Source organism: Schistocerca serialis, chromosome 8 (assembly GCF_023864345.2).
Source record: "Schistocerca serialis cubense isolate TAMUIC-IGC-003099 chromosome 8, iqSchSeri2.2, whole genome shotgun sequence".
Taxonomy (NCBI): domain Eukaryota; kingdom Metazoa; phylum Arthropoda; class Insecta; order Orthoptera; family Acrididae; genus Schistocerca; species Schistocerca serialis.
The window spans coordinates 485,603,465-485,620,886 of NC_064645.1; the positions used below are offsets into that span (position 1 = coordinate 485,603,465).

The window sequence follows — 17,422 nt, forward strand, 5'->3', positions numbered from 1 at the left end:
GAAACAAGTGCACGAAGCGGCTGCTGTGTCGTTCACTTCATTTCGGAGAATCAAGAGAGACCAGCTACTTGAATCCTCGACATTTTCAGCATCTCACAAGGAAAATCCTATAAGATCTTGTATGGCCACTTTAGACAGATGATAGGAGGCCCACCTTGAAGGATATTCGTAACCAGTTACGGAATTTAATAAACTTTTAAGGAAGTATAAACGTACTTCGTAAAAACTCTTCGCACTCTGATATTGAGGTGGAAGAAGACGGTGAAAGTTTCTTTAGGGACAAAGTAATGGAGGACATAACGAATAGCTTACCTAAAAAGTATCCGAGAGTACGTATATGAGCAAGACATGGTCACCCTTGTCACACAGCGTCGTACGGATGAAGTGGCGATTTATCACAGGCTCTATTGAAACCTTTTTCGAAAGGAAGCAGAATTATCATCATCCAAGCTGGCGCGGAAGACGGTTTTGTATCGAAAGGTTTATATCTGGCCAGAAAACAGGGAATTATCTCAACGAGATGGGCTTCTGAAATTATGAAAAGTGGTTCAGCTAAAGATAAATATTACCTCATTCTGTCCTCATATAGATAAAATCCCTTACCACAATAAGCAACTGACAAGTGCTCCAATGCCGGCCGAGGTGGCCGAGCGGTTCTAGGCGCTACAGTCTGGAACCGCGCGACCGCCACAGTCGCAGGTTCGAATCCTGCCTCGGGCATGGATGTGTGTGATGTCTTTAGGTTAGTTAGGTTTAAGTAGTTCTCAGTTCTAGGGGACTGATGACCTCAGATGTTAAGTCCCATAGTGCTCTGAGCCATTTGAACAAGTGCTCCAACATCAAACTCCGCGATGGAGAGAAACGATGACCGGGTTAACAGAAAACGGAATTTATTACCGCAAGGACATGCTGATATCCCAGTAGTATTCATTCATCAAAATGAACAAAACAGGTCATATCAATTATAAAATAGTGTTACGACTTCCACCATACAACCCAGAAATGAATCCTATAGGGCTTACTGTGGGCAAGAGACAAGAACAGAGTTACTGAACGTAATGTGACATTCAGAATGGGCACGCTATTAAGACTTATATATGAAAAAATTTCTTACATAGTGAAAGAAAACTGGAAGAAACGCTGCAAGCTCGTAAAGAAAATCGAAGAGCGCCCTATTTCAAGTGGAGTTTTCCTGAGCCAAACGCTGGAGATGACCACAAATCTGGGAAGTGGTACAGACTAGAATAGTGATAGCCACACTGAGGGAAACTGTAGTGATTCCGCAAGTGAAGATGACAGTGAGTCAACTGACACCACCAATGAAAGTGAAACAGGCACGGCTACCGAAAGTGAAAAAAAGTAGGATGGAGCATTTTCTAAATGGGTTTCGTGTATGGAAGTAGCGACAGTGAAAAATCCATGAGGTTTACAACTGAAACAGCAACCTGCCACAAGTATGGTGTAACAAGGTATATTTGGATCAAACTATGATCGGTTTCGGATTTCTGACAAATCCATCTTCAGATGATTGTTACACGTTTCGTTGTTTTCTTGCTGGGGCCTCTTTTTGTATCCGTTATTGGTTTGCTACGCTAAGATCGACAGATAATTTTTCTGTCTATCCTGTACAGAAAACTGTTGACGAATACGAAACGAGGCCCCAGCGAAATATGTAACAACTATCTGAAGGTGGATTTGTAAAATTGTCCGAAACCGGCCATGGTTTTATTCAAATATACCTCGTGGAACCATACTTGTGGCTGGTCACTGTTTCAATTGTAAACCTTATAGTATCACAGCCACGATTCTCAACGCGTCAGTTTTCGACGAAAGAGAGGAAAAATCCGTAGTGTTATGTCAAATGCTGCACTGTATTGTTTGTAATGTGCAGCTGCGTCTTCTTAATAGTGAAGCTACTGTTTACGGCCAAACTGTACGTTTCACGTGGCTATGCATGTACAATAAACCCACTTAAAATAACTTCCGGGAATTCAGCGAGGTAACACTTTCAGCGACCGCCGATATTTCGGCGGGAGAACACCCCGCCATTTTCAAGGCAAACTGCAACGGACAGGCGACGTACATGAAAATTTAAAACCTCGGTTGTCGGACTGATGCAGGAAAGATAACACACACACACTGAACGCTCGTGCCACCAAAGATGACCAAAGTCAGAGATATCGATAGACTACGAACTCGCAGGTGAGGTAGCATTGACTCTGTCCCTCTGTTTTTTGACAAGGGAGAGAGCCGGATTCCAAACAGAGTTTAAAAAAACCTCCATCCCTGTTAACTTGGTTGCTCGCTAATTTAATCTCAACTGCCTCCTTAATAACACTGTCCCAATAGCTGGACGTACATGACAATATCTCAGTGTTATTATACAACATGGGGTGATCAGTATTCAAGCAATGTTCGGCAATAGCAGATCCACTCGGCTGCTGCAATCGTGTGTGCCGTTTATGCTCAGTATATCGGTCCTCCATGGTCCTGATAGTTTGACCAATATATGCCATGCCGCAGCTACAAGGGATGCGATATACACCCGCCTTACGCAGACCAAGATCATCCTTAACAGAACTGAAAAGCAGTCTAATTTTAGATGGAGGTCGGAAAACACGTTTCACATCGTATTTCCGTAAAATACGACCGATCTTGTTGGAAGTGTTTCCTACGTAAGGCAAAAAGGCAGTAGACTTAGGTGTCGACTCAGAATTATCATCAATTACCAGATGTGCAGTTGGTCGATAGCGCAGCGCACGTTCAATCTATCACTGTAACCATTTTGACGAAACGTAACTTCAAGATGGGACAGCTCAGCTGTCAAAATCTCAGCGTCGGAAACGACATGTGCCCTGTGTACCCCTTCACGCTGAGCCGGCTGGTGACAACTGTTAGCCTGTAAGTACAAGTCGGTGTACGTTTCCTGTAGACTGCATGTCCCAATGATCCATCATCCTTCCTCCTAAGCATGAAGTATACTCTTATATGAAGAGGTGAGAGAAGAGGAATTATGGCGGGCCGCATCAAACCAGTTAGAAGAGTGACGAAAAAAATAAGACAGACACAGAGAAAAACCTTTATTTTTTGTACGGAGGTGCATCTATATTTCTGAGCCAAAAATTTATGACCACTGCCCTCTGCGAAGTTGGATGCCTCCTGGTGGTGCTAGTTGCACGTGCCGCAGTAATAAAAGAATGCAAGCCGAAGAGAGACGAAGATACGGGCCGCAAATGTGAATATCCACTGATCCAAGCGGTTTTGACAAAGGGCACATTAATGTGGTGCAGCGGCTGGAAATGAGAATCTCTGGAACGGCGAAGCTGGTCTCCTGTTGGCGTGCTGTTGTCATGAGCACCTATGGAATGTGGCTGAAGGATGGTGAAATAACGACTAGGCAGTACGGTATTGGACGACCACGTCTCACCACAAAACGCAGAGGCCGAAGGATCCCCCAAGGTGTAATCTAGGATAGTCTGTTATGATTGCAGTGAACACAGCATCGCTGAGTTTTCATCGTGGATCGATAGGGATATGTCGCCTGTCGAATGAATAGGATTTCTTGTTACACCAGGTTTTGGTTGGGTCCTTACACGCCGTCGTCCAGGGCAATGGCTACGCGAAACATGCACCGCGCCACAGATACAGACCAGTGCGGGCAGAATTATGCTGAGGGGTACACTGATTTGGGCTTCCATGGGATCTGTTGTCCGCCCAGAAAGCTGAGTGGTCAGCAGGACGGATTTCCGTCCTACGGGCCCGGGTTCGATTCCCGCCTGGGTCGGGGATTTTCTCCGCTCGGGGACTGGGTGTTGTGTTGTCTTCATCATCGTTTCATCCCCATCCGGCGCGCAGGTCGCCCAATGTGGCGTCGATTGTAATAAGACCTGCACCAACGCGGCCGGACCTGCCCTGTAAGGGGCCTCCTGGCCAATGACGCCAAACGCTCATTTCCAATTCCATGGCATCTGTTACAGTAATCGAAACCATCATGGCAGCAGTGAACAATGTGAACATTATTGCAGAGCGTTTGCGCCTCTTCATGCCCGGAGTCTACCCCTAAGGCGATGACATCTTCCAGCGGATAACTGACCATGTTGCAAGGCCAGAATCGTGCTACTGTGCTTTAAGGGGCATTATAGTGAACTCACACTGATGTCGTGGCCAGCAAATGTGCCTGATTTGTACCAGCGCCGGCCGGAGTGGACGAGCGGTTAAAGGCGCTACAGTCTGGAACCGCACGACCGCTACGGTCGCAGGTTCGAATCCTGCCTCGGGCATGGATGTGTGTGATGTCCTTAGGTTAGTTAGGCTTAAGTAGTTCTAAGTTCTAGGGGACTTATGACCACAGCAGTTGAGTCCCATAGTGCTCAGAGCCATTTGTACCAGCTCGAACACATACTGGGAGCCAGCTGTGTGCCCGGAAACCACCATCCCTTAATTTGCGGGATTTTCTTGACCTGCGCGTAGACAAATGATGCCGAATACTTCTCGAATCCTGTTAAGGACATGTCTAATCCATGCCTAACAGGACCTCTGCTATGCAGCGTTTGAAAAGCGGAACAACACGCTACTAAACAGGTGGTCAGTAGTGCTTTGGTTCATCGGTGTACACGTTCCTTACCATTCTCATTTGGGTGCCGGCCACCAAATCTCCACCCAGTGAGGGGCGCTGGCGCTCTCTTTTACGAGATGCTGAAAATTCCGTGGTCAGCCTGAAAGCGATGGAGAACATACTGACCGTAGTTTCCAGTCTGCAAGTCGACATTCTTGTCTTGCCCACTGAAAAAAATATTTCTATTCTATGTTTACTCAGCGGTATCGGGAATTATGATTATAAATGAAAATTTTGAGTTCTAATTCATAGATATATATTTGACAAACTTTCACAGGCACAATTTAGTAATATTATTTCTAATGAAAATACTAATGATAAATATAATATCTCTATTATAAACAGCACTAAGAGCAGTTCAGATGCGACCTCTGCGGTAAGCTCCCATTAAATGATCTTTCGCCCTCACTTCTGATAATCAAAGTTAGTTGACCGCCACAAAAGTGGAAAATAAAGCCACCACTTTCCAGGCGGTTTTGTTAACATTATGGGCGACACACTAACAGTTACTTCCGTGAAATCTAAGTGATCTAGGACGGTGTGCAGTCTTCGCGAGTTCACTTCCTATTGGTGCCAAAAAACATACGTTTAGTTGCAACCTAGCTATGACGTCACCCGAGGTAGCGCGTGAGTCAGTGATTTGCTGACGCGGATCGTATGGTACCTTGGTACCTGGGTGCGAAGTGAAGTGATTGCATCTCAGGCTGTATTTATATAAGGGCGCAGCGGACGGCCTAGGGAGCACCTGCCGTCATCCGCTCTATGCCCCGGTAGCAGCCTCTAAATGGCCGCTTTCGCACACATAATATTGTATGGAACTGTTGTGTATTAATTTAGAATATTCGTAATTTTTGTATGAATAGAATTAAGGTGGCTATAATCACAAAAAACGTTTTAGCTCGCCTGCATTTAAACTATGCCGTCTAGAATTTTTAGAATGGAACTGACAGTAAAATATGACCTCTGAACTACAGCTTTAAGAAACCTTGTATTGATTGTTACTTACATCAAAGTCTTAAATCTTGTTATAGCTGTATTATTTAATAGGTTTCATCAGGTGCTGTAATCAAAACTTTCTATCATTAATATAAATGATACTTAATACGTAACAAATAAGGACCTCTTTAGAATAAGTTTGCCGGCCAGTGTGGCTGAGCGGTTCTAGGCGCCTGATTTGTACCAGCGCCGGCCGAAGTGGCCGTGCGGTTAAAGGCGCTGTAGTCTGGAACCGCAAGACCGCTACGGTCGCATGTTCGAATCCTGCCTCGGCATGGATGTTTGTGATGTCCTTAGGTTAGTTAGGTTTAACTAGTTCTAAGTTCTAGGGGACTAATGACCTCAGAAGTCGAGTCCCATAGTGCTCAGAGCCATTTGAACCATTTTAGGCGCTACAGTCTGGAACCGCGCGACCGCTACGGTCGCAGGTTCGAATCCTGCCTCGGGCATGGATGTGTGTGATGTCCTTAGGTTAGTTAGGTTTAAGTAGTTCTAAGTTCTAGGGGACTGATGACCTCAGATGTTGAGTCCCATAGTGCTCAGAGCTATTTGAACCATTTTTTTTAGGATAAGTTTTTCACTCTGCAGCGGAGTGTGCGCTGATATGAAACTTCCTGGCAGATTGTGCGCCGGACCGAGACTTGAACTCGGGGGACCTTCGCCTTTCGCGGGCAAGTGCTCGACCAAGCCCCCAGTTCGAGTCTCGGTCCGGCACACAGTTTTAATCTGCCAGGAAGTTTCAAGGACCTCTTCGTTCCAGATTTAGTTTCCAGCAAATTAGTCGAAAACTATTAGAGGTAGTTTAATGGGGTCACACAGAGTTTTTATATCGAACTGAGACTTCATACATTTTTTTTTTTTTTTTTTGCTTTCTAGCTTTATTATTTAGTGCCACTTGTCTTTCGTAAAAGCGTGGATTCAGACTAAAATTTTGTTTCGATCAAGTTGAAACTTGTAACAATTGATTTCGGCATACCGTTGTACATTCTAAACAATTTTTTGCATTCTTGCTTTATTATTTAGCGCCACTTGTTTTTTTTTTTTTTTATTTTAAACTATGTATTTTGGGAGAGATATTCGTCTGGTCACCCTGAGATTTGACAGTTTAAACGTTAATTTACTGAAGCATGTGTTGACAAAGATTGGAAAAGCTATTCTAATTTTTAATTTGATTCATAAATTATGTCGCAATACTTGTGAGCTACGCACAGACGCGTTATGGTGACGTGGCGCTAGTAGCAGTGAGCGGGGATAAGTCACGGCACACTAGGTCGCCTCTGTATCTCTCAAATGATACACCGCTTGTTTCGCCACACCGGTGTGTCTCGCTACGACAGCCTTGCCCGCCCCTAGTATGTACAGGTTGTGCCCGTAACTGCAGAGCTCGTAGCCCGCTGCGGCGCCAAGGCAGGCCGGAATCACGGGCCGGACGCATTTGTCCAGTGAATGGAGGCGGCGCGGGCGATAATGAAGGCCGGCTCGCTTTCACCCCGTCAGCCCCCGGAAGGCGGCAGTAATAGGCCATTCCGGCGCCCCGGAACGACCCCATACGTGCGCCCATCACCCATCGGCATGCAAACGGCCCACAATTTGGACGCCCCTGGACTCCGTCCGCTCTTTTCTGGCGTCCGGTGTCGCCGGCAGCGAAGACGGCGGGGCGCTTCCGTCCTATGACACAGCCGTCTCGGTATTTGCTAAGGTGATTACCACCTGCTAACTAATCGTTCTCTCCTGTTGCGAAACCTCCCTCGTCTCAGGGAAATTTCTAGCTAGAAGCGATACGTACAACACGCTCACCATCCTGTCCTTATTCCCCGTTCTCATAAGCTATCTCGCGATCGACTAGCCTCCTCATTCGACGCAAAATTATCCATTCTCCACGAGTGTGTCCGATAAGAGCGTAACAACAGCACGGAATATTGCGTGTTGTTTAGAAAAGGAAGGGGGGAAACAAAAGCTTTGCTTGACAAAACAATGTAATGTACATCTACAGCTACATATATATTCCTCAAGCCACCGCACGGTGCGTGGCGTAGGGTCCCTACTACCACTACTTGTCATTTCCTTTCCTGTTGCAAACGGAGCAAGGAAAAATCTGCCTATATGCCTCAGTATGAGCGCTCCTTTCTCGCATTTTATCTCCGTGGCCCTTAGGCGCAATGTGTGTTGGCAGCAGCAGAATCGTTCGGCAGTCAGTTTCAAATGGCGGTTCTCTAAATTTTCTCAATACTGTTTCTCGAAAATAACGTCGCCTTTCCTCCAGGGATTCCCATTTGAGTTCCCGAAGCATCTCCGTAACACTGTCGTTCGAACCTAGCAGTAACAATTGCAGCAGCCCGCCTCGGAATTGCTTTGATGTCTTCCTTCAATCCGACTTGGCACGGATCCCAAACCCTCCAGCAGCACTCAAGAAGGGTTGCATCAGCGTCCTATATGCAGTCTCCTTTACATGTGAACTACTCTTTCCTAAAATTATCCCAATAAACCGAAGTCGATCATTCGCCTTCCCTACCGCAGTACTCACATGCCCGTTCCGCCTAGTATCGCTTTGCAACGTAAGTGACTTGACATTGTCAAGCAGGGCACTTGTAACACTGTACCCGAACGTTACAGGTTTGATCTTCCTGCTAATCCGCATTAACTTACATTTTTACACATTTAGGACTAGCTACCATTCATCTCACCAACTGGAAATTTTGTCTAAGTCATCTTGTATCTTCCTACAGTCACTCAACTTCGACACCTTACCGTACACCATAGCATCACCAGCAAACAATAACAGATTGCTGCCCACCCCGTTCACCATATCATTTATGTATACAGAGAACAACAGCGGTCCTATCACACTTGCCTAGTGCACTCCTGACGAAACCCTTGTCTCTGACGAACGCTCGCCATTGAGGACAACATACTGGGTTCTATTACTTAATAAGTCTTCTAACAACTCACATATCTGTGAACTTATTCCATACGCTCAAACCTTCGTTAAAGTGACTATAAAATTAGCACATATTCATAATAAGAACCTAGAGATAAAACAAATTTTTTGAAAATAAAACGTTCAAATTTTTGTAAAATTATTTGTCTGAAAGTGAAAAACAAAATAGATCAAAGAGACATCTGACACACCTTTGAATGAAGCTCAAAATCATGTACTGCAGATGACGTGCCTATTGAGAACTTAAAGTTCAATGTTTAACCTAGAATTTCAAAAAGTACTAGCGGATATTTGGTGTCCATGTTTTGCAGCATCATTCAAAAATACGTCGAATATATCTCTGATCTGTTTCTTTACTTTTAGACCAATCATTTTCTTCAAAACTTGTTTTTATTTTCAAGTTTTATTCAGAAAGCATGAAATATATATTTCGCATTTCATATCCGCAGCTACAAGTACCTGTTCATGAAATATTTCAATTTTCCCCTCAAAACGCTACTTAAGCTTTCATTAATTACCCTGATTATTTTCAAGTAATTACTTTTTTTTTACAAACCTATAATTCACAATGGACCCTCCGATAGCTCATTTGTCCACTTCCCACTCTTCGTTTGCCTATGCGGATTCGAACAAAAATCAATTCTGTATCTTTCCCTCAGATCACTAATTAAGTATTTATTAATTACCCAGTTTACATTCAAGCAATTAATTTCTTTCCGAAACTAGAAGTTACTCTGATCAATTTGATATCCATTTGTCCATTTCCCAGTCTTTGCTCCGTTGAAACATTTGCCCAAAAAGTTTGCAAATTGACGAATATCCGTGTGGTCTTGGTTATGGTGCTTCTGATTGAATGTTGTATCATTTGGTATACAAGATAGTCACACTTACTTACATTATTTCTCCTGATAAACTTTCACCGAAAAAAACCACCTGTTAAATTTGCTATTCTTCCGAGATCGTCATGCTGGTAAACAGAACTGGTTTAGGTAATGCAATCTTTTGCAAGATACCATTATTTATGTTCCCTTCACAGAGTAATATTTCAAATCTTTCATGCTGTCGCCACTAAGTTTTACTTCATTAGTTGAAGATCTCCCTTTTTGTGATGTTCATATATATGAATACCATCTGGTCCCAAGGTAGGTGATGTAAGCTGGGTTGACTACCTTAAGACGCACGAAACACTTTTTGGCCCATTTTTGCTTTGTCCAACCTGTAAAGACAATTATTTTACTTAAATTTGGCACCGTTTTGTGTTGATAGTGTAGCAGACCTACTATAGTTTGTGATTCATAAACACAGTATGTTGTTACAGTTGAAAGCGAGTATTTTATTGTTATTGTTACATTTAGTCAAAGTATGCAGTGAACCACTAAGTCTTTAATTCTGGCGAGATCTCCTCTCAGTCCAGTATGCTCCCATCCTGGCGCTATAGGTGTTTTCCTCTACATGGGTCCATTTCATTGCAATTTCTAGGTGCAATTTTACTTCTGTTAGTGTCAGAAGAGAACGTCATGTTCTTATTAACTTTTTTTGCTGGTTCCTGTTCTGAATATAGTTGCGGTCAATTTCTAGGGGGCTCTACGTCTCTCCTGACTTGTTTTATCCACTTGGCATAAATCATCTTTCCTCTTTAGACAGTGGTGAGAATTTTTGACGTGAGTCTCCTATTGTCCGTCCCTACTGAATGACCATAGAAGATTAGCCTCCTTTATGTGTTCTTTTATCGGAATCATCGTCTTTCTCAGAATTTTTCTGTTCTTCAGTTCTACGTCATGTCCATAATGTCCCGCTATCATTTCAAAAAATCATAATATGGAAACTGTTAGAGACGGAGCATTGTCGTTTGTTACAAAAAGTATAGCGTCTGTCAAAGTTTTTTTCTTTTGTGGCATGTGCCCCATTCGTAGGACATCGAGGCGATATTCGAGTTCTTCCCATGTACGGACCAGCATTCCAGCATCAACAGTTCTGATTCCTTCATTGTATTATCACGAAATAGTGGAGAGAGTGTTACGCATATGATACACGAGTTGGAGTGGCATTCATTAAAACAAAGCCGCTTTCCGGTGGGCCAGGATCTTTCCACGAAGTTCAATCGCCAACTTTTGCTTAGGAATGTGTCCGACTGCTTAGCTGAGTAACCTGTTTGCCTATCGTGCAATTGGCCCAAGTTCGATTAGCGGCCGACTGGAGATTTTCTCCGCCCGTTGACTGGGTGTTGTGCTGTCATCATCATCATCATCATCATCTCCGACGCGCAAGTCATCCAATGTGACGTCATCTGAAATACGACTTGCAACACGGTGGTCGACCTTCCTCGAAAAGGGCCTCCCGGCCAACAATGCCATACGATCTTTTTTTTCGCGAGAATGCGAAACTATTTTGTTAGCACCCACCTACATAGGGAGAAATGATCATTTTAATAAAATGAGAGAAATCGGAGTTCGCAAGGAAAGATTTAAGTGTTCGTTTAACCAGCGCTCTGTTCGAAAATGGGAAGGTAGAGATATAACTTGGAGGTTGCCCTGTGAATCCTCTGCCAGGCTATTAATTGTGATCTGTGGAGTAGTCATGTAGTGTAAACTTTCTATAACATTTTTCCCGTTTGTCAGAGAACTGAATATATTGATATCGAAAAGCTTTCTCCTCCACGTAACGTGTATTTTACGTGTCGTATTCAATGACTGACTGTTGGTTGGGCCTGTGCTGCGCATGTGAACAGCGTCGTAGGATAAAACTTTAAACTACCCGTAATGGAAAATCTTAAATAAAGAAAATGAATCTAATTAAATGCAAAAGAAAACTCATTGTGTTTTCAGTGAAAACTATATAAGTAAAATTCAGTACCGAAGCACATTATGAACGATGCATGATACGGAGTGCAATGTTAGACTAAGAATATCCACAAAAATACTCGGAAGAAAATACCTGTTTGAAATTCCCAATACTCTTCACGGCTCCTGACAATACTGACTACATACTATTTGAACAAGAATGGAAGGTGTGTGTGTGCGTGTGTGTGTGTGTGTGTGTGTGTGTGTGTGTGTGTGTGTGTGTGTGTGTGTGTTTTGGGGCTTATGGGCGCTCAACGTCGAGGTCATCAGCGCCCTGACACACATTAAAGGGAACGAATCTGGACTGACCTAATAAAACTGAAACACACATGCAAAGAAAGCAGGAAACGAAGGAAAATGCTACATAAGAAAGTAGAACGTAAGGAAAGGGAAAACGTAGCAACCAGAATACCACAGTCATTGGCTAGCCACTTACATAAAATATGGGCGAGCTTGTCACACAGTGAGCAAATTAAGATCCTCTCCTTAAAATCTTTGTAAAAACATTTGACATGGCACAGAATTTTAAAAGAGTGTTGCCTAAAAGAAATGGCAGGTCCACTGGTAAGTCAGCCGCGGCCCGCTGGTCAGAAAATAAAACGCAATCCATTAAAACGTGGCGCACAGTGACCTGGACGCCACAAGCACCACACGTTGGAGGGTCCCCCCGCCGGAGCAGGAAGCCATGCGTCATAGGGATGCCTATCCGAAGCCGTGTGAGGAGAACCTCGTCCCGTCGACGGGGCTGAAAGGAAGTACACCACACACGCGTTGTGGGCTTGACTATATGGAGCTTATTGTCTGTCACTTCCAGCCACTCATCCTCCCACCGACGCATGACTCGTGAGCTCAACAGCGAGGTGAGTGCGTGCAGCGGTATAGCACACTGAGATACTTGTGGATCGAGACACGCCTCCTTGGCTGCGAGATCTGCCCTTTCATTCCCAGCAATGCCAACATGCCTCGGAACCCAGCACAAAGCCACCACCTTCCCCAACCGCTGTAGGTGTGTAAGTAGGCTGTATAGGTTTTTTTATTGGTAACGCCACGTAGCGCTCTGTATGAAAATCACTGGCTGTGGTGCGTGCAGTCTGTGGCTGGTTTGCATTGTTGTTGGCTATTGTAGCGTTGGGCAGTTGGCTGTTAACAGCGCGTAGCGTTGCGCAGTTGGAGGTGAGCCGCCAGCAGTGGTGGATGTGGGGAAGTGAGATGGCGCATTTTTGAGAGCGGATGATCTGGACGTGTATCCATCAGAAACAGTACATTTGTAAGAATGGATGTCATGAACTGCTGTATATATATATCATCATTTTCGAACACTATTGAGATAATACATTGTTTGTTCTCTATCAAAATCTTTCATTTTGCTAACTATGCCTATCAGTAGTTAGTGCCTTCAGTAGTTTGAATCTCTAATTTAGTTGGCAGTAGTGGCGCTCGCTGTATTGCAGTAGTTCGCGTAACGAAGATTTTTGTGAGGTAAGTGATTTGTGAAACGTATAGGTTAATTTAGTCAGGGCCATTCTCTTGTAGGGATTTTTGAAAGTCAGATTGCGTTGCGCTAAAAAAATTAAGCACAGTCTTGTACAATTTTTCTAAGGGGACGTTTCAGGTGGAGGAGGGCATCCTGGATGGTCTGGACTATTTTATCTGCTGGATACAAACGTTGCAAAGAGTGAAGGGCACTTAGTGAATCGGAACAGACAAGAAATTTATGACAGGAAGAATGTCTCATCTGCTCCAGTGCTCGCAAGATCGCAAACAATTCTGCATCAAAGACAGTAAAAGTCTGAGGCAGTCGGACCTTGAGGACACGATCCGGAATCCCCTTGTTTCGACCCATCCGTAAAAACAGCTACATAGTCGTGGTACTCGGATAAAATGGCAGAAAATGCTACATTAAAAACGGTGGCAGGAGTGCAATCTCTCATGTACTGCAATAAATCTAAAATCACTCCGGACCTGTTCAGTAACCAGGGTGGCAGGCGGTTAAAACCCAGGATTTTGGGTTGTACAGACTCCACACCGAGGGACTCTAGCACACGTTGCACACGGATCCCAAACGGCAACGTAGCCCGGGGACGGTGGGAAAAAAGGCGGTCCAGAGGTGAATGAGCAACAAGATGGTGAGCAGGCGAGGTGGGAGCTGCAAGAAACTTACAAGCCTGGCGCACCAGCAGGAGCTGCCGCCGGATAGTAAGTGGCGGTTCCCCAGCCTCAGCACAGAGGCTGGGTGTGGGACTGGTCCGATAAGCACCCGTGGCCAGTCGAATCCCAGCATGGTGGACAGCGTCAAGGATTTGCAAATAAGACGGCCTCGATGACCCATACACTGTGCACCTATAGTCCAGCCGTGAACGCACAACAGCTCGATAAAACTGAAGGAGACGCACCCTGTCCGCTCTCCAAGACCTGTGGCTCAGGCACTTGAGGATATTCAGTGCCTTCAGGGTTCTGGCTTTCAAGTCGCGTAGGTGTGGCAGCCATGACAACCTGGAGTCAAAAATTAGGCCCAGAAACCGCACTGTGTCTCTAAAATGTAGGACAGTATCCCCCATATGCAAGGCAGGCAACGTAAAAAGACGACGAGAACGATTAAAATGAACACAAACACACTTATCGGAAGAAAACCGAAAACCCGTATTTGCAGCCCACTCTTCTAACCGCCGCACTGTTAGCTGCAACTGACGGCTCACGGTTGCAACACTGGAGGAGGAACAGAAAACAGCTAAGTCGTCCACAAACATGGAGCACTGTTCTGGACTCCTCACTGTAGACGTTATACTGTTGATGGCTATGGCAAAGAGGGTAACGCTTAAAACACTGCCCTGGGGGACACCTTTCTCTTGCTCAAAGCGATCAGACAGTGTGTTACCAATGCGGGTCCGAAAAAATCGCTGAGACAGGAAACACCGAATGAAAATGGGGAGGCAGCCACGAGAGCCCATTGATGCAGTTGTGCAAGAATACAGAGTCTCCAAGTAGTATCATATCCCTTACTGATATCAAAGAAGATACCGATACAGTGATGCTGACGGAGGAAAGCCTGCTGAATAACCGCTTCTAGGAGGGTCAGGTTGTCGACCGTGAACCTAAATTTTCGGAATCCACACTGGAGCGGCTAAGGAGCTGTCTGGTCCAGACGGCCAGACGGCAGTTAACCATCCGTTCCAGGGTCTTTCCGACACAGCTTGTCAAGGCGATACTACGATAACTACTGGGACATGTGCGGTCCTTTCCTGGTTTGAGGAGAGGGATGAGGATTGCCTCCCTCCACGAGGTGGGGAACACTCCTGTCTGCCATATGAGAGGAGGATTTCCTTTGCGCCTTTGCGCCGGGGGGGGGGGGGGGGGGGGGGGGGGGGGGTACGCGATGGCCACGCGATGGCCACGCGATGGCACCATCTCCAATCACCACGTTTCAGGAAATGTGTCATTCAGCCCATACCACATGTTCAAAGTTCAGCGTGGATGTGCACTGTCATGCTGGAAGACGATAGACGGATGTACCTACTCGATAGGCGGTAGCGGGAACTGTTCGAGCATCATGTCCAGGTAAACATTTCCCGTTATCATTCTCTCTTCCGGCTATCACGGATGTGTTCAAGTATATTGTGTGGGTTTTCGGAGCGCTAAATCTTAATCTTGTGACGATTCACAAGTCAGGAAACGTGGGAAGTTACTTAGTCTTGAGAACAGGTGCTTTTTAGTGTGTCTGTCAGCACCTATGGAGGCCAGAATGGGACACGCGAATGCGTACCACAGGGGACGATAGTTTGGCTGCAGTGCTCGGACCATTTGCACTTAGTGCTCTGGGAGTTTTATCCGCTTATGTGTCACTTTATGGACAGTTGATCTTGCTTCCTGCAGTTCTCTTGATGCATGACGAGTTGACTTCTGGGTGCTGCGTTGAAATGCGGTTTGTACCCAGTGAACACGTGATTGAGACACAAGGGGGTGGGGGCCCGTCCACGTCACGGAAGGTCTTTAAAATAGCCTCCTCTTTAAGTTTTTTTAACCAACTCGTTGTGCTTATTTTTGCCAGTTGTGCCATTCCACAGTGGCGTCGATAATACCTCTGTACCGCTGTCACAGATTTGGATTCTACACACGAGATGATATATTGCGCCTTCTCCTAGTCTGTCACCATTTTGATACGCTCCAAGACAGAGCTGCGACAAATCAAAAACGTAAAAATTTCTCAGAGAAACTAAACGTTTTACAACAAACCACGATTCTCTATCCCTAATAGTTTCCTAGTTATGATTTTTTGAAAAGATAGCGACACTTTGTCCCTTATCATGTATAGGCATTTCGGAACCTACAGTTCCGAAGGTCTCACCACGCGGTGTTGTAGAGTCGGAGTTTTATCTTGAGAGAAAGAGATTTAGAATTGCGAATGTTCTTACAGAGATGATAGGGCAACAGCCTTACCACAGTGGATACGCCGGTTCCCGTCAGATCACCGAAGTTAAGCGCTGTTGGGCGTGGCCGGCACTTGGATGGGTGACCATCCGGGCCGCCATGTGCTGTTGCCATTTTTCGGGGTGTGATGTCAATGGGGAGCTACACGACCGAATAGTAGCGGCTCCGGTCAAAGAAAACCATCAAAACGAGTGGGAGAGCGGTGTGCTGACCACACGCCCCTCCTCTCCGCATCCTCAGCTGAGGATGACACGGCGGTCGGATGGTCCCGATGGGTCACTTGTGGCCTGAAGGCGGAGTGCTTACAGAGATGATAGACTCTCTCCAGTTTGGTACATATGTTGTTCAGGGTCAAGTCGCCATTGATTTTCGGGCTTATCCACTCTTCTAGATATCTGAAAGAGTTTTATGTGTTACTGTATCACCCTATGGAATCATGTTGCCTGTACCTCTGATATTTGTGATATAGTCTTGTTGATGGTGAGCTTAAATCCAACCTTAGCTTTTATATGTGTGAAATAGGAGACTTGCTAAGTAACTTCTCCTACACTATGCTAAAAGTGTGTGGCAATGTGCGAAGACTATACAGTTGACTACTAACTTGTTCTTTTTGTAACCAATTATCAATCCAGAGTCATCCATAAATGTCTTCGACCATCCACGAATAATTTTTTTTCATCGTGCAGTTGATATTTTGAGTTGACCACTTATTGTCTTCAGTTCTTATCTTGAAGTTCTTTGACAACTCTCCTCTGAATTTTGCTATGGATGTCGTATAAGTACGCGTCACTTCCACACGATTCAGTGAATTGTTGCCTAGGCCTATTTCGGTTAATGTCTGGAAGCGGGAATATATGTCTACCGTTTCGTAGGCCTTTTGGAAGCCGACAAGGTGAGGCTCATGAGTGTTTGTTTTGAGGTGCAGCATCTGTTCTGTACATGCCATAATCCTGATCTCCTGAATCTGGCTTGATACTCTCCACTTTTGTGAGCAACGCTTTGGGAAATATCTTATATATAGTTGTTAATGCCTGATCCGTCTGCCTTCTTGTATAGCGGGTAGATGATTACAGAGGTCCAATCATGTGGAAGTCTTTCTGTCTCCGAGATCACTAGGATGTCATAAACTCTCCTTATTGACTCCTTACCTACATATCGTAACGTACTACCCCCCCCCCCCCCCCCCCCGCATCCACCCCTGACTAATCAGCTATGCTAATATATCGACCACGATCGCGTGAGCCTAACCGTATCAGAAAATTTTAAGGCACTCGTTTCCGAAGTGAATAACCGATTAGTGGGGGAAAGCGTACAAAAAATAGTTCAAATGGCTCTGAGCACTATGGGACTCAACTGCTGAGGTCATTAGTCCCCTAGAACTTAGAACTAGTTAAACCTAACTAACCTAAGGACATCACAAACATCCATGCCCGAGGCAGGATTCGAACCTGCGACCGTAGCGGTCTTGCGTTTCCAGACTGCAGCGCCTTTAACCGCACGGCCACTTCGGCCGGCTGAAAGCGTACAAGATTCTCTTTTGCGAATCAATGGTGCTCAGATTTTCTGTAGTAGGAAATATGCAGGACTCTAGTCAAGGGGCCGGCCGCT

General features: G+C 45.1%; 1 protein-coding gene and 1 pseudogene across 1 annotated transcript in view; both read left to right on the top strand.

The window, feature by feature from the left end:
- Window positions 1-17,422, top strand: part of LOC126416626 (sodium-dependent noradrenaline transporter-like) — a 387,224-nt gene that overhangs the window by 12,191 nt on the left and 357,611 nt on the right. The window lies entirely within an intron of this gene.
- LOC126417685 (5S ribosomal RNA) lies at window positions 15,810-15,927 on the top strand (annotated as a pseudogene).